Source organism: Rhinoraja longicauda, chromosome 3 (genome assembly GCF_053455715.1).
Source record: "Rhinoraja longicauda isolate Sanriku21f chromosome 3, sRhiLon1.1, whole genome shotgun sequence".
Classification (NCBI taxonomy): domain Eukaryota; kingdom Metazoa; phylum Chordata; class Chondrichthyes; order Rajiformes; family Arhynchobatidae; genus Rhinoraja; species Rhinoraja longicauda.
The window spans coordinates 48,246,786-48,257,417 of record NC_135955.1 but is presented as its reverse complement, the minus strand read 5'-3'; positions in this window follow the sequence as shown (position 1 = coordinate 48,257,417).

The following is a 10,632-nucleotide window of genomic DNA, read 5'->3' as shown; positions in this document are numbered from 1 at the left end:
ACTATATATTTATATTTTTATTGCCATGCAATAAAAAGTACTTAAATCACAACATGCAGATTAAGATTAATTTTGTAAGCAATTTTAAATTAGTTCCAAAATAATTAGCATTTCTGTATTCAATTACTAATTAAATGTAATCTATATACTAAAACTCTAGTTTGTTTGTTTATTTGTGATCGAACTACAGCCAAAAAGGTACATGATAGCATGACAATTTTAGGCCCACCTTACTCACCGTCATCGCTTTAATGGTAAAGCAAGTAGTTTTATTGAAATTGGTGTTATACTTTTAAAGTGATTCACATTTTAAAGTTGAAATCTATCTCCTATGGAGGGAGGGGGGGAGGGAGAGGGAGGTGGGGGGGAGGGAGAGGTGGGGGGGAGGGAGGGGGGGGGGGGGGCGGAGGAGGGTGGATAAGGGGGGTTGAGGGGGATGGAGAGGGGGAAGGGGAAGATGGGAGGGGGTAGGAGAGGGTGCTGCACCAATGCAGGAGAGGTTTGGGCACAACGGGTCCATTTGGTCTAGTAAGAAATATAAAACTGAGAACCATAATGTGCATGCTTTAATATCATACCTTTCAACTCCAGCATAACAATTTTCACAAGCAAGCGTTAAGCTAATTGACCAAATTCAATATTGGAATCACTTTTTACAAAGCCAATTTAAAACACTAACTCTATAATCTACTGAACTCTGACAAACTGAATCAAAGAGTTTGTTAACTTCTGGGTAAAACCTGGTGCAGTTTGCAAAAACTGTTAGAAACAGGAAAATGTATCAGGCCAAACACACCTGAATCAATGTGACCTTGTCATCCACAAAGAAAACAGATGGGCACTCGAATGTGACTGAAGGTCTCTCTGCAGAATGTCACGTACTCACTGATGGAAAACCTGAACATTTGAATGCAACGTTTATCAGGCAAGTCAAGGTAGGATAGATGTCTTTGAAGATTCTCTGGAAGGATTCTTCATTTATGGACACATCTTTGGCTGAAGTAGGGAAATGAGGATGAAATGAAATGGGGAAATGTAGCCAGCAAAGATAATCTGTGGTCACATTGAATAGTAAAGCAGTTTTGATGGGCCTGCTGTGAATGGTGATGTAGGAATCATATCATATCATCATATACATACAGCCGGAAACAGGCCTTTTCGGCCCACCAAGTCCGTGCCGCCCAGCGATCCTCGCACATTAACACTATCCTCCACCCACTAGGGACAATTTTTACATTTACCCAGCCAATTAACCTACATACCTGTACGTCTTTGGAGTGTGGGAGGAAACCGAAGATCTCGGAGAAAACCCACGCAGGTCACGGGGAGAACGTACAAACACCTTACAGTGCAGCACCCGTAGTCAGGATCGAACCTGAGTCTCCGGCGCTGCATTCGCTGTAAAGCAGCAACTCTACCGCTGCGCTACCGTGCCGCCATGTTTGGACATTATAAGAAAGTTGGGCAAGTTTGTATTATGATCAGCCGAGGACACTTACATGTTGGCAAATGATGATGGGGAGTTTAGCCAACATAGTGAAAGTAACTTTAAGGTCAGAAGAGGTAGTACTTAGAGTAGGGAAGTGTTTACATTGCAAGGCACAGTGAGCTAGAGCAAAGGTAAACAGGGGGTTTTGTCAATAGGCTGAGTGGAAGAAAATTGATATGAGACTTTTGCCCATTGACTAATCAAATGTGGAAGTGGCTTTTTAAGAACAAGAAGATAAGTCCCAGCTGTCAGACAGATAGAGCCAACTGCACCAGAGATAAGAAAAAAAGATACAAAAGGCTCCAAAGAAAAGTGGATTATTGAAAAATATAAAATCCGCATTGTAATGTGGATTTATAAAATGTTGCGAGTGTTTTGAATCAGGGACGTAGTCTGGGCCTTCCCAGACTATTTTGCAGTATATACTACCAAATCCTGAATAAATCAACTTGTTTGAGAAACTCCCCACCGCTACATTAATTTTTTTTGTGTGCTGTGATGACTAGAGGAATTAAAAGGTCTTTTGGGCCCTGGTGAAAGCCAGATTCAGGATGCTGGTCAAACTCACAAACTCCTCCAACAACTTACCATATAGGAAAAACTGCAGATGCTGGTTTAAATCAGCGGGTCAGGTAGCATCTTGGAAGAGAAGGAAAGGGTGACGTTTCGGGTCGAGACCTTTCTTCAGACTGAAGAGGGGTCTCGACCCGAAACGACACCCATTCCTTCTCTCCCGAGATACTGCCTGACCCGCTGAGTTGCTCCAGCATTTTGTGTCTTCCTTCAACTTAACATGTAGTACGTGCCTGATACTATGCAAATGTCAGATGCACAGAGAAATGCCTGATCCAATTTCACATCTGGCGCAATCACCCCTGGAAATTAACTCCTGAAAGATCTGTGCGGGGTAAAGTTGAAATTGGACCATATAGTGGCTAAAATACACGATCCAATTTCTTGGCTAAGACATTTAAACGGGTGACAACCATGGCAACTGACTTTTAATTATTTACTTAGGGGGTGGAAGGCTAATTTAACATTACTCCAGCAGCTATGAACATGCAAAGCTCATTGACGTCACAACATCACTTGCTCACTTTACCATAGTTCAGATCTTGATTAATGGGCCTCTTCTGCATTTTAGCACAGTTGCACATCATATTTCATACTACAGGTAACCACAGCAAGTTTTCCACTGGATCTCCCCCTTCCCCCTCTAGCCAGGCGACCCTAACTACTCCCCACATCGGTCCTCATGCCCCCCTCTGCCCTGTTAACCCACCACCCCCTCACCAAACATCCCCTCCACCTCCACCTGCCCCCCTGCCTTCATCCGACCTTAACCATCCCCCCTGACCTCCCCCTTTCAGACACCGAACGGTCTGTCCTCAGCAGAGGCCTCACTTTTGTTCCCCTCCACCCCCACATCAACGAGTTCCGGGTCCGCCATGACGTGGAGCTCTTCTTCCGTCGCCTCCGCGCCTTTTTCCATGGGAAGGAGTCCTCACCCCCCACTGATGACCCCTTCTCCCGTCTACAGCGGACCCCCTCCTCTTGGACCCCCCCGGTTGGCCAACTACCCTCACTAGAACTTTTCATCTCCAACTGCCGGCGTGACATTAACCGCCTCAAATTCTCCACTCCCCTGACTAACTCTAACCTCTCCCCTGCTGAACGTGCAGCCCTCCTCTCACTCTGCAACAACCCGGATTTAGTCATCAAACCCGCTGACAAGAGAGGTACTGTGGTAGTCTGGCGTGCGGACCTCTACCAGACGACACCTCTCAGATACCTCTTCCTACTTATCCCTGGACCATGACCCCACCGACAAACACCAGACCTTTATCATCAGCACCATCACGGACCTCACCATTTCCGGCGATCTACCCTCCAATGCCTCCAAACTTATAGTTCCCCAGCCCCGCACGGCCCGATTCTACCTCCTACCTAAAATCCATAAACACAACTGTCCCGGCAGACCCATTGTCTCTGCCTGCTCATGTCCCACCGAACTTATTCCCACCTATCTCGACTCCATCCTATCCCACCTGGTCAAATCCCTCCCCACCTACGTCCAAGACACCTCACACGCTCTCCATCTCCTTGATAACTTCCGGTTCCCAGGCCCCCACTCCCTCATCTTTACCATGGATATCCAGTCACTCTACACTTCCATCCCCCACAAGGATGGTCTCAAAGCCCTCCGTTTCTTCCTCGACCGTAGAACCAGCCAATCCCCATCTACTAACACTCTCCTCCGCCTAGCAGAGCTGGTTCTTACTCTTAACAACTCCTCCCACTTCCTCCAAAACAGAAGCGTAGCTATGGGCACTCGCATGGGCCCTAGCTATGCCTGCCTCTTTGTCGGGTACGTCAAACAATCCCTGTTCCGGGCGTACACCGGCCCCATCCCCGAACTCTACCTCTGCTTCATTGACGACTGCATTGGTGCTACCTCTTGTACCCATGCAAAACTCACTGACTTCATACACTTCACTTCCAATTTCCATCCTGCCCTTAAATATACCTGGACTATCTCCGACATCTCCCTCCTGTTTCTGGACCTCACCATCTCCATCACAGGAGACAGACTAGTGACTGACATCTACTATAAACCCACTGACTCGCACAGCTATCTGGACTACACTTCTTCCCACCCGATTTCCTGCAAAAAGTCTATCCCCTACTCCCACAATTCCTCCGTCTACGCCGCATCTGCGCCCGGGATGAGGTGTTTCACACTAGGGCATCAGAGATGTCCTCATTCTTCAGGAAACGGGGCTTCCCCTCTTCCATTATAGATGAGGCTCTCACTAGGGTCTCTTCTACATCCCACAGCTCCGCTCTTGCTCCCCCTCCCCCCACTCATAACAAGGACAGAATCCCCCTCACCTTCCACCCCACCAGCCAGCGGATCCAACAAATCATCCGCCAAAATTTCCGTCACCTACAACGGGACCCCACCACTGGCCATATCTTCCCATCCCCCCCCCACTTCTGCGTTCCGCAGAGACCGTTCCCTCCGTAACTCCCTGTTCCACTCGTCCCTTCCTACCCAAACCACCCCATCCCTGGGCACTTTCCCCTGCAACCGCACGAAATGCAACACCTGTCCCTTTACCTCCCCCCTCAACTCCATCCAAGGACCCAAACAGTCTTTCCAGGTGAGACAGAGGTCCACCTGCATCTCCTCCAACCGCATCTATTGCATCCGCTGCTCCAGATGTCAACTTATTTACATCAGCGGAACCAAACGCAGGCTCGGCGATCGCTTCGCTCAACACCTGCGTTTTTTGCAACTTCAGTTCAAAATTGTGTACAGTTTTCATGTCTTAATTGTTGCTTTAGTGCTTGTGATTTGCAAAGTGTTGAAAAGTCAAACCATCTTGCATTGTGGGATCTGCTGAAGAAGGTTATTTTGTGAGGAACCAGCATTGCCAAATCTTTATGAATGCCTTCGAGTCTTCAGGATTTGAAGAGTAATATCCAGAACACTGTTTCAAGCAATCCTCAAGAGATAAAATCATAAGCACTGTAGAACTATTTTTCTTTTCTATTTGCTTTGAATACTTTACAAAGACATCAGAAATAAAATAAAGGATATTGGGACAAAACAAAAGTGTCTTTAGTTTATATTGCACCCTTTACTACCCAAGGTAACCCTGGAACCTTACCACCGATTTTATACTTTTGGTCGGAGGAAAGGAACACAATGCTGGAGAAACTCAGCGGGTCAGGTATTATCCCTGGAGAACATGGGTTGGTGATGTTTCGGGTCAGGACCTTTTCGCTTCATTTTGGTCATTGTTTTACTATAGGAAATACAGTAACTAATTTGCACACAGCAAGTACCAATGTTATTAGGACCAGTGTAGTAATATATTTTATAATATTGATTGAGGATACATGTTGGACAAACACAAGGATAACTCCTTCACCATCTCCTTCAAAATTGTACCATTGAGGGAGAGGTGATAGAACCCTGGTTTAAATCTTCATTCTGAAAGACAACACTTATGACATTGTAGCTTTCCATGCGTTCTACATTAAAGCTTATGTGTATTTTGTGCTCAAATTAACGTTCTAGGATATAGGTACTACAAGTCAGATAGAGATGGGGATAAGGGGAGGGGGAGTTGCTTTATTGATTAAGGAGAAAATCATGCAGTAGTCCAAGATAACATTACAGAAGGATCTTCCAATGAGGCAATAAGGGTGGAGCTGAAAAAATAAAATGGAAATGATCAACTTGTTGGGAGTGTACTATGGGTATTAGAGGAACAAATATGCTCGGAGACCAATAGGGTTGTCACACTAGGGGATTTAAACTTTCCCAATATACACTGGGACTGCCGTAGTGCCAAGGACTTAGATAGGGTGGAATTTGTCATGTGTGTGGAGGAAAGTTCACTACAAGGGAGAGAATAAAGCGTGACCTACTATTAGGGCACTGGCAGGGCAAGTGATTGAAGTGTCAGTAGCCAAGACTTTTGGACTAGTAACCACAGTTCTATTAGTTTTTAAATGATTATGGAAAAGGACTGGGCTGGTCCATAAATTAAAATTCTAAATTATTAATTTGATGGTATCAAACAGGAACTTGTAAAAGTTGATTAGAGTAGGTTGTTTGTGGTCAAAAGGATATCCAGAAATTGGGATGTTTTTAAAAGTATGATCATGAGAGTTCAAGTTCATTTTCCTGTTGGAGTGAAGGGCAATGCAGGTGGGAGATGATGAGATAAATTGAGGCTCTGGTCAGGAAAAAGGAGACATAGTTCAGGTATTAGCAACTGGGATCAAATGTATCCCTGGAAAAGTAGAGGGGATTGAGGAGCAAACTTAAGTAAACAGGAGGGTAAAAAGGAGGATGAGTTAGCTGTGGTAGATACGATTATGGAGAATCCAAAGGGATTGTATAAGTATATTTAGGGAGACAGGACAACTAGAGCGAACACCTTCGCTCAGTCCGCCTGGGCCTTCGCGATCTCTATGCTGAACACTTTAACTCCCCCTCCCATACTGACCTTTCTGTCCTGAGCCTCCTCCACTGTCAGTGAGACCAAACGCAAATTGGAGGAACACCTCATATTTCGCTTGGGCAGCTTACAACCCAGCGGAATCTATATTGATTTCTCCACGTTCAAGTAACCCTTGCTTTCCTGCTCTCTCTGTTCCTCCCCCACCTTAGTTCTCCTATTAGTTTCACTGTCCTCCTGATTAAAAAAATGGTACTGTTTGTATGCCTTGTTGTCATCTTCCCCTCAGCTGACATTTCCTTGATCATCGTCTGCTTTGATCTGTCTATTTCACATCTTACATGCTCTTTTTACCCTTCCATATCTCTAGTTTCCATCTCCTCTGACTCTCAGTCTGAAGAAGGGTCTCGACTGGAACGTCAATCATTCCTCCTTTCCAGTGATGCTGCCTATCCCGCTGAGTTACTCCAGCATTTTGGTCTATCTTCGAGAGAATAAGGACCTTCAGAAATCAAAATAATCATCAATGGGTGGAGCCGGCTGCAGGTAATGGTCCAGAGTAATAGTGTGGAAACAGGCCTACACCCGCCAACATGTCCCAGTTACACTAGTGTCACCTGCCTGCGTTTGGTCCATATCCCTCCAAACCTATCCTATCCATTTACCTGTCTAACTGTTTCTTAAACGTTGGGATAGTCCCAGCCTCAACTACCTCCTCTGGCAGCTTGTTCCAAACGCCCACCATCCTATGTGCGAAAATGTTATACCGCAGATGCCTATTAAATCTTTTCCCGTTCATCTTGAACCTATGTCCTCTGGTCCTCGATTCCCCTACTCTGTGCAAGAGATTCTGTGCATCTACCCAATTTATTCCTCTCTTGATTTTATACGCCTCTATAAGATCACCCTTCATCCTCCTGTGCTCCAAGGAATAGAAACCCAGCCTACTCAACCTCTTCCTGTAGCTCAGACCCTCTAGTCCTGGCACCATCCTCGTAAATCTTCTCTGAACCTTTTCGAGCTTGACAATATCGTTCCTATAACATGATGCCCAGAACTGAACCCAATACTCTAAATGCGGTCTCACCAATGTCTTATACAACTGCAACATGACCTCCAATCTTCTATACTCAATACTCTGACTGATGAAGGCCAATGTGCCAAAAGCCTTCTTGACCACCTTATCTACCTGCGACTCGACCTTCAAGGAACCATGCACCTGCACTCCTAAATCCCTCTGCTCTACAACACTCCCCAGAGCCCCACCATTCACTGTGTAGGACCTGCCCTTGTTAGATGTCCCAAAAGCAACACCTCACATTTCTCTGTATTAAATTCCATCAACCATTCCTCAGCTCACCTGGCCAATCGATCAAGATCCTGCTGCAATCTTTCACAACCATCTTCACTATCTGCAAAACCACCCACTTTTGTATCATCAGCAAACTTGCTAATCTTGCCCTCTATGTTCTCATCCAAATCATTGATGTAGATGACAAACAGTAACGAGCCAACACCAAACCCTGAGGCACACCACTAGTCACAGGCCTTCAGTCCAAGAAGCAACCTTCCACTATCACCCTCTGCTTCCTTCCATGAAGCCAATTTGCTATCCATTCAGCTATCTCTCCTTGAATCTCATGTGATCTGACCTTCCAGAGCAACTTACCGTGCGGAATCTTGTCAAGTGAGGCGGAACCTTGTCAAAATGGCGGCGCTGCCATAGCAGCTGCGGCTTACCTGCGGTCCATTTGTCTTTGTGTTTTTGTTGTTTTTTTGTCTTAATTGTAGTTGTGATGTCGTGTTTTTGTGTTTGTGTACTATGTGTGTATGTGGGGGGGAGGGGGGGAATTGTAAAATTGTAAATAGGTGTCCCTTCCGAACGGAGACCCGACCTTTGTGTTCTGGGTCGGGTCTCCGTTCCTGCTGCGGCCCAACTATCGGCCCAACTCCTGGAGCTGGCGGCCCCCAGGGCTCTGGTTCGCAGAGCCCGTGGATCGGACTTACCATCACCGGAGCCGGCCGTCCTCGGAGGTTGCGGGAGCACCTGCGACTCGCCTTAGGCTCGGGCCGCGTGGATTCCGACATCGGGAGCTCCGGCAGCGGCAGCGTGTTCGCCCGCCCCGGATCGCGGGGCTTGGGTCGCGGACATTTCACCGTCCGGCGTGGCCTAAAATAGGCCGCGGGATTTTTCTCTGCTGGGCGGGGGCTTCAATGTCGGGAGCCACGACCGCCCCGACGTGCAGCAACAGCAGCAGCGTGTTCGCCCGCCCCGGATCGGACTTATCATCGGCGGAGCCGGCCGTCTTCGGAGGCTGCGGGAGCGGCTGCGACTCGCCTTAGGCTCGGGCCGCTGCGGACCGTCCGGCGCGGCCTGCAACCACAACAACCTGACCGCGGGAGAAGACGGCAGGAGAAGGGAAAGACATTGTGGCCTTCCATCACAGTGAGGAGAGGACTGGAGGAGACTCACTGTGATGGATGTTTCTTTGATGGATGTTTCTTTTTTTGTGTGTTTTTGGGGTTGTGTAATTTTAATGCCTATTTAATGCTTTTATTGTTGGACTGTGGGTGACTGAATTTAGTCCAATTTGGATGACAAATAAAGCTATCTTGAATCTCTTGAATCTTGAAGTGATGCGGAACCTTGTCGAATGGTACTCAGTTAATATTTCTCCTCTGATTTACAGTGGAGAAAGATATGAAGACTAGGGAACTTGGGAAAGTTAATGATGATGCTTTGAGGGCAGTCTGCATTATAGTCAAGGAGAAGCTGAATGGCTGAAGACATATGAAGGTAGAAAAATCTCCTAGGCCAGATCAGATATTTCCAAGGACACTAGAAGCTCGAGAAGAAATTGTAGGAGTCCCTGCAAAGATATATGAATCATTGATAGATACGGATGACATGCTGAAAGACTAGGCAATGTTGTGTCTCTATTTCAGAAGGGTTGAAAAGAAAAAAAAACTGAGAACTATAGACCAATCATCTGTATTAGGAAAGATATTGGAGATGATTCTGAGGAATAAGGTATACTTACATGTAGAAAGACAATGGATGATTAGGGATAGTCAACGTGGATTTGTGTGTGGGAGATCTTGGTTCACTAATTTGATTGAGTTCTACAGAAGTAACCAGGAATGATGATGAGGGCAGAGCTGTTGATGTTGATGGACTTCCGCAAGGTTCCGCATGTTAGACTGCTCTGAAAGGTTTGATCATAAGATCATTAGTGAGAGGAGCAGAATTAGGCCATTCTAATTCTGGCCTAGATGCCTACTCCACCATTCAATCGGCTGATCTATCTCTCCCTCCTAACCCCATTCTCCTGCCTTCTCCCCATAACCTCTAACCCCCATACTGATCAAGAAACTATCTCTGCCTTAAAAATATCCATTGACTTGGCCTCCACAGCCCACTGTGGCAAAGAATTCTACAGATTCACCACAGATTGCTTGCATGGAATCTAGGGAGAGCTAGCTAACTGGACACAAAATAGACATGATCACTTCATGATCAGCTGTTTTGTATTTCTAAGCCTATATAGGGGACTATCTCTTAAATTAGCTTGGGGTCTATCTATGGATCATTTAGCAAGTGACTGAACATTTAAGAAAAGATCTGTATATTCTGATAATAAGTGAACAATCAAAACATTAATATTTTTTGCAAACGTCATTTCCATCACCTGTGTACTTCCAGCATTTTATCATCATCATATCATCATATATATACAGCCGGAAACAGGCCTTTTCGGCCCACCAAGTCCGTGCCGCCCAGCGATCCCCGTACATTAACACTATCCTACACCCACTAGGGACAATTTTTACATATACCCAGCCAATTAACCTACATACCTGTACGTCTTTGGAGTGTGGGAGGAAACCGAAGATCTCGGAGAAAACCCACGCAGGTCACGGGGAGAACGTACAAACTCCTTACAGTGCAGCGCCCTGTAAGTTCTTTTAAGTAAGTTTTATGGGGAAACTATAGTCAACATTTTTGAATGTTTTTGTATCTCATCCATCAAAGTTTCAGTGGTCAAGCATGACATTCTTGGGCAAATATACCCCTATCAGGTCCAACCTACATATTGCTGATCCACTGCTCTCTGTATTTTCTCACTTACATGTTAAGACTACTTATCATCATGTTAAAACTGAGTC